This window comes from Salvelinus sp. IW2-2015, unplaced genomic scaffold, assembly GCF_002910315.2.
Source record: "Salvelinus sp. IW2-2015 unplaced genomic scaffold, ASM291031v2 Un_scaffold2212, whole genome shotgun sequence".
Classification (NCBI taxonomy): domain Eukaryota; kingdom Metazoa; phylum Chordata; class Actinopteri; order Salmoniformes; family Salmonidae; genus Salvelinus; species Salvelinus sp. IW2-2015.
In genome coordinates, this window is record NW_019943542.1 from 89,734 (window position 1) to 96,873 (window position 7,140).

The 7,140-nt window shown below is 51.4% G+C and overlaps 1 long non-coding RNA gene across 1 annotated transcript in view; it reads right to left on the bottom strand.

Moving 5' to 3' along the window:
- Positions 1–1,389: 1,389 nt before the first annotated feature.
- Positions 1,390–7,140, bottom strand: part of LOC139025066 (uncharacterized) — a 9,413-nt gene continuing 3,662 nt past the window's right edge. The window contains exons 2-3 of the long non-coding RNA XR_011476506.1: positions 1,890–1,932; positions 1,390–1,457 (exon numbers count right to left, since the gene is read on the bottom strand). This is a non-coding gene — a long non-coding RNA (uncharacterized lncRNA). The remainder of the gene's footprint in view (positions 1,458–1,889; positions 1,933–7,140) is intronic.

Sequence of the window (7,140 nt, forward strand, 5' to 3'; positions counted from 1 at the left end):
CCCTCATCCCTAGTCCTGGTCACACCTCCATCCTAGTGCGCCCTGGTCAACCTCCATCCCCTAGTACCTGGTCACACCTCCATCCCTAGTTGGCCTGGTCACACCTCCATCCTAGTGCGCCTGGTCAACACCTCCATCCCTAAGTACCTGGTCACACCTCCATCCCTGCAACCTGGTCACAACCTCCATCCCTAGTACCCTGGTCACACCTCCAATCCCTATCTACCTCCATCCTAGTACTGTACACCTCCATCCTAGTACCTGGTCACACCTCCATCCCTAGTACCTGGTCACACCTCCATCCGCAGTCAACCTCATCCTAGTACCGGTCACACCTCCATCCATAGACCTGGTCACACCTCCATCCCCTAGTACCTGGTCACACCTCCATCCCTAGTACCTGTCACATCCTCTCCATCCCATAGTACCTGGTCACACCTCCATCCCTAGTACCTGGTCACACTCCATCTAGTGCCTGGTCACACCTCCATCCCTAGTACCGGTCACACCTCCATCCCTAGTACCTGGCCACACCTCCATCCTAGTCCCTGGTCACACCTCCATCCCTATCCTGGTCACACCTCCTACTAGTACCTGGTCACACCTCCATCCCTAGTACCTGGTCACACCTCCATCCCTAGTACTAGTCCACATCCTCCATCCCTAGTACTGGTCACACCTCCATCCTAGTACCTGGTCACACCTCCATCCCTAGTACCTTGGTCACACCTCCATCCCTAGTACCTGTCACACCTCCATCCCTAGTACCTGGTCACACCTCCATCCCTAGGTACCTGGTCACACCTCCATCCTTGTACATAGTCACACCTCCATACCTAGTACTGGTCACACCTCCATCCCTAGTACCTGGGTCACACCCTCATCCCTAGTACCTGGTCACACCTCCATCCCTAGTAAGCCTGGTCAACACCTCCATCCCTAGTACCGGTCACCATCTCCATCCCTAGTACCTGGTCACACCTCCATCCCTAGTACCTGGTCACACCTCCATCCCTAGTACCTGTCACACCTCCATCCCTAGTGCCTGTCAACCTCATCCGCTAGTGCCCTGGTCACACCTCCATCCCTAGTACCTGGTCACCACCTCCATCCCTAGTACCTGGTCACACCTCCATCCCTAGTACCTGGTCACACCTCCATCCCTAGTGCCTGGTCACACCTCCATCCCTAGTGCGACTGGTCACACCTCCATCCTAGTACCTGGTCACGCCTCCATCCCTAGTGCCTGGTCACACCTCCATCCCTAGTGCGCCTGGTCACACCTCCATCCCTAGTACCCTGGTCACACTCCATCCCTAGCACCTGGTCACACCTCCATCCCTAGTACCTGGTCACACCTCCATCCCTATCATACCTCCATCCCTAGTACTGGTCACACCTCCATCCCTAGTACCTGGTCACACCTCCATCCCTAGTACCTGGTCACACCTCCATCCCTAGTCATACCTCCATCCTGTCCTGTCACACCTCCTCATAGTTGGTCACACCTCCATCCTAGTACCTGGTCACACTCCATCCTAGTACCTGCTCACACCTCCATCCATAGTACCTGGTCACACCTCCATCCCTAGTACCTGGTCACACCTCCATCCCTAGTGCCTGGTCACACCTCCATCCCTAGTACCTGCTCACACCTCCATCCCTAGTACCTGCCACACCTCCATCCCTAGTCCCTGGTCACACCTCCATCCCTAGTACCTGGTCACACCTCTCCTAGTACCTGGTCACACCCCATCCCTAGTACCTGTCACACCTCCATCCCTAGTGCCTAGTCACACCTCCATCCCTAGTACCTGTCCACACCTCCATCCCTAGTACCTGGTCACACCTCCATCCCTAGTACCTGGTCACACCCTCATCCCTAGTACCTAGTCACACCTCCATCCCTAGTACCTGGTCACACCTCCATCCCTGACCTGTCACACCTCCTCCTAGTACCTGGTCACACCTCCATACCTAGTACTGGTCACACCTCCATCCCTAGTACCTGGTCACACCTCCATCCCTAGTCCCTGGTCACACCTCCATCCCTAGTAACCTCAGTCCACACCTCATCCCTAGTACCTGGTCACACCTCCATCCCTAGTACTGGTCACACCTCCATCCCTAGTACCTGGTCACACCTCCATCCTTAGTACCTGTCACACCTCCATCCCTATACTAGTCCACCTCCATCCTAGTACCTGTCACACCTCCATCCCTAGTGCTGTCACACTGCGTCATCATACTGGTCACACCTCATCCCTAGTACCTGGTCACCCTCCCTCCTAGTACCTGGTTACACCTCCATCCCTAGTACCTGGTCCACATCTTCCATCCCTAGTACCTGGTCACACACCTCCATCCCTAGTCCCTGCTCACACCTCCATCCCTAGTACCTGGTCACACCTCCATCCCTAGTACCTGGTCACACCTCCATCCCTAGTACCTGGTCACACCTCCATCCTTAGTACCTGGTCACACCTCCATCCCTAGTACCTGGTCACATCGCTCCATCCCTAGTACCTGCTACACCTCCATCCCTAGTACCTGGTCACACCTCCATCCCTACAGTGCCTGGTCACACCTCCATCCCAGTACCTGGCACACCTCCATCCTAGTACCTGGTCACACCTCCATCCTAGTACCTGGTCACACCTCCATCCCTAGTATCTGTCACATCCCATCCCTAGTACCTGGTCACACCTCCATCCCTAGTACCTGGTCAACACCTCCATACCTAGTACCTGGTCACAACCACTCCATCCCTTAGTACCTGTCACACCTCCATCCATAGTACCTGGTCACACCTCCATCTCCTAGTACCTAGTCACACCTCCATCCCTAGTACCTGGTCCACACCTCCATCCCTAGTACCTAGTTCAAACCTCCATCCCTAGTACCTGGTCACACCTCCATCCCTATCCTGGTCACACCTCCATCCCTAGTACCTGGTCACACCTCCATACCTAGTACCTGGTCACACCTCCATCCCTAGTACCTGGTCACACTCCATCCCTAGTACTGGTCACACCTCCATCCCTAGTACCTGGTCACACCTCCATCCCTAGTAACCTGGTCACATTACCTCCATCCCTAGTACCTGGTCACACCTCCATCCTTAGTACCTGGTCACACACTCCATCCCTAGTACCTGGTCACACCTCCATCCCTAGTACCTGGTCACACTCCATCCTAGTACCTGGTCAACACCTCCATCCCTAGTACTTGGTCCACACCTCCATCCTAGTGCCTGGTCACACCTCATCCCTAGTACCTAGTCACACCTCCATCCCTAGTACCTGGTCACACCTCCCATCTGTACTCACACTCATCCTAGTACCTGGTCACACTCCATCCCTAGTACCTGGTCACACCTGCCATCCCTAGTACCTGTCACACCTCCATCCCTAGTACCTGGTCACACCTCCATCCCTAGTACCTGGTCACACAACTCCATCCCTAGTACCTGGTCACACCTCCATACCTAGTACCTGGTCACACCTCCATCCCTAGTACCTGGTCACACCTCCATCCTAGTTCACACATCTCCATCCCTAGTTGCCTGGTCACACCCCATTGCCACCTCCATCCCTAGTACCTTGGTCACACCTCCATACTAGTACCTGGCTCACCCTTCCATCCCTAGTACCTGGTCACACCTCCATCCCATAGTACCTGGTCACATGCACCTCCATCTCCTAGTACCTGTCCACACCTCCATCCCTAGTACCTGGTCACACCTCCATCCTAGTACCTGAGTCAAACTCCATCCTAGTACCTGGTCACACCTCCATCTGTACCTGGTCACACCTCATCCCTGTACCTGTCACACCTCCATCCCATACCTACACGTACCTGGTCACACACTCCACTCCCTAGTACCTGGTCACACGCTCATCCCTTAGTACCTGTCCACACCTCCATCCCTAGTACCTGGTCACACCTCCATCCCTAGGTACCTGGTCACAACCTTCCATCCCTAGTACCCTGTCACACCTCCATCCCTAGTACCTGTCCACCCACCTCCTCCTAGTACTGTCACAACCTCCATCCTAGTCCTGGTCACACCTCCATCCTTAGTACCTGGTCACACCTCATCCCTAGTACCTTGGTCACACCTCCATCCCTAGTGCCTGGTCACACCTCCATCCCTAGTACCTAGTCACACCTCCATCCCTAGTACCTGTGGTCACACCTCCATCCCTAGTACCTGGTCACACCTCCATCCCTAGTACTGGTCACACCTCCATCCTAGTAGCCTGGTCACACCTCCATCCCTAGTACCTGTCCACACCTCCATCCCTAGTACCTAGTCACACTCCATCCAGTACCTGGTCACACTCCATCCCTAGTACCTGGTCACACCTCCATCCCTAGTACCTGGTCAACACCTCCATCCCTAGTACCTGGTCCACACACCTTCCACATCCTCCTAGTGCCTGGTCACACCCTCCATCCCTAGTACCTGGTCACACCTCCATCCCTAGTACCGGGTCACACCTCCATCCCTAAGTACCTGGTCACACCTCCATCCCTAGTACCTGGTCACACCTCCATCCTAGTACTTGGTACACCTCCATCCCTAGTACCTGGTCACACCTCCAATCCCCTAGTACCTGGTCACACTTGCATCCATCCCTAGTAACCTGCAATGATTGTTTGCCACAATGGTCCTTAAATTGTTGCGCCAATTTGTTATTCTCAGTCGCCCAAATGCTCATTTTAATGTTTAATATAAATAATTTGATTTTTCCATTGTGTTAATGATGGGAGGATTGATTTATTTCTACATTTTTAGCTATCAAAGATGAGTGACGAGAGGAGAACGTCAGCCTCTCTTGGGTATCCACTACAACCGTCATGTAAAAGTAACATTTACATTGTTAATTCTTCAGAATAGCCAACTTTCTTAGCTCCCACCTACAACTAAGAATCTATCCCAATCCAGATATTGTCTATCGCGTCTTGTGATTGTCCTACACCATCTCTGATACGATGCAGCTCAAATATTCATATTTCGCACAAGGCCAAAAAGTTTATTTACAAAAGATTTCTTGCACATTTTCCAGGTGACGATTTTCCTTTTATGTGCATATCTGTCGACAAAACGTGAGCAAATCAAGAATGTGGAAAGATGAGGAACCAGGTAAAAAGGGGGCTGGGAGTCTGTGTGCATCTTGTATACATATTCAGACAGACAGACTTGCAGCCAAATGACTCAGAGGAATTGAAATACCCTCTCAGGCAATTCTGTTCCACTAGGTTATCAGAGAGTGTTCATTCTACTGCCTGGCATGTTGTTTTCTCCCACCAGCCCAGGGCTAGTTTGTATGTTATCAGCTGTTCACAGCATTTAGATGCCGATACTGTTGGTCAGACAGCAAAAAATGCCATATGAATATTATCTAATACATTTTTCCATCTGCATCATTCTTAACCAATTAACAGTCAACTGCAAAACCTTACAATACCGTTATCAAAAATGAATAAAGTATTAAGGGAAATTGTAAGACAACTGTTTGTAACTAGCATTTCGCTACACCCGCCAATAAAGCAGTCCCCAACTCCATCTCAAGAGGTTCCAATCCCCACCCTCCATCTAAGAGGTTCCAATCCCACCTCCGTCTCAGACGGTTCCAGTCCCCCAACTCCATCTCAGAGAGGTCCCAGTGCCCCCTCCGTCTCAGAGAGGTCCCAAGTGCCACCTCCATCTCAGAGGGGTCCCACAGATCCCACCTCCATCTAGAGGTTTCCAGTCCCCAACTCCATCTCAGAGAGGTCCCAGTGCCGCCACCTCCGTCTCAGAGGTTTCCAGTCCCCACCTCCATCTCAGAGAGTCCCAGTCCCACCTCCATCTCCAGAGAGGTCCAGTGCACCTGTCCGTCTCAGAGAGGTCCAGTTGCACACCTCCATCTCAGAGAGGTCCCAGTGCCCACCTCCATCCCCTCAAAAGAGGAAGGGGTTTCCCCAAGTTTGGGGGGGCCCCCCCCCCCCAACCCCCCCCTACCCCCATCTCAAGAGAGGTCCAGTGCCCAACCTCCATCTGCAGTGAGGTCCCAAGTGCCCTCCTCATCTTAAAGAGTTTCCAGATCCCACCTCCAATCTCAGAGAGTATAAGTCCCCGACCTCCATCTCAGAGGTTCCAATCCCCACCTCCGTCTCAGAGAGGTCCCAGTGCCCACTCCATCTCAGAGAGGTCCCAGTGCCCACCTCCGTCTCAGAGAGGTCCAGTGCCCTCCTCTCTTAAAGAGTTCCGACCCCACCTCTCATCTCAGAGAGGTTCCAGTCCCCACTGGAAAGGTGTTCTAAGGTTGTTCTAGAAAACTGGGCTCTAATTGTTCTATGGTATTCTAGGTGTTCTAGGTAATTCCTATGTGTTAAAGGTTTCTAGTGTTCTAGGTGTTTCTAGAATACTATGGTTCTAAGTGTTTTAGGTGTTCTAAGAATACTGGCTTCTAAGTGTTTAGGTGTTCTAGTATGCTAGGTTTCCTAGGTGGTTCTAGGTATTCCTAGAATACTGTTGTTCTAAAGTGTTCTAGGTGTTCTAGTGGTTCTAGAAACTGGGATCTAAGTGTTTTAGGTGTTTAGGTGTAATTCGGTGTTCTAAGATTTAATATGTGGTTCCTAGGGTAATGTGTTCTAGGTGTTTAGAAACTGGTTTCTAGATTTATTAAGGGTCATGTGTTCTAAAGTGTTGTTGATATTAGAATAACACCCTGCAGCATTACCAGGCCTGATGTTTATAAACAGTCAGACATATATCACTTGTCATTCCTGTGACATAAAAAAACAAAACCTCAGACGCCTCCCCTCTCTCTGTGTAAGGGAGGAGACAGAAAAAACACCTGTGGTTTATGTTCAGTCCTCCAGGCATTTCAGACACGCCTGCAGATCCCACACAGAGTTCACCAGCCCGTGGACGTTGATGCCTGCAGCCTGTACACACAGATGCAGGTGTAATCTAATTTTCAATCAAACTTCATTATACTACCTTAAAGCATGTGTAATCCATGAAGATAGGACTGATAAATAAATGAGGGCTAGCTTTATTAAAGAGCTGCAGGGGTCTCAAGTCATGAAATGAATCGAGGGTGTATTTTAAGAGCTGCAGGGTCTCAGTCCATGATGAATGAGGGT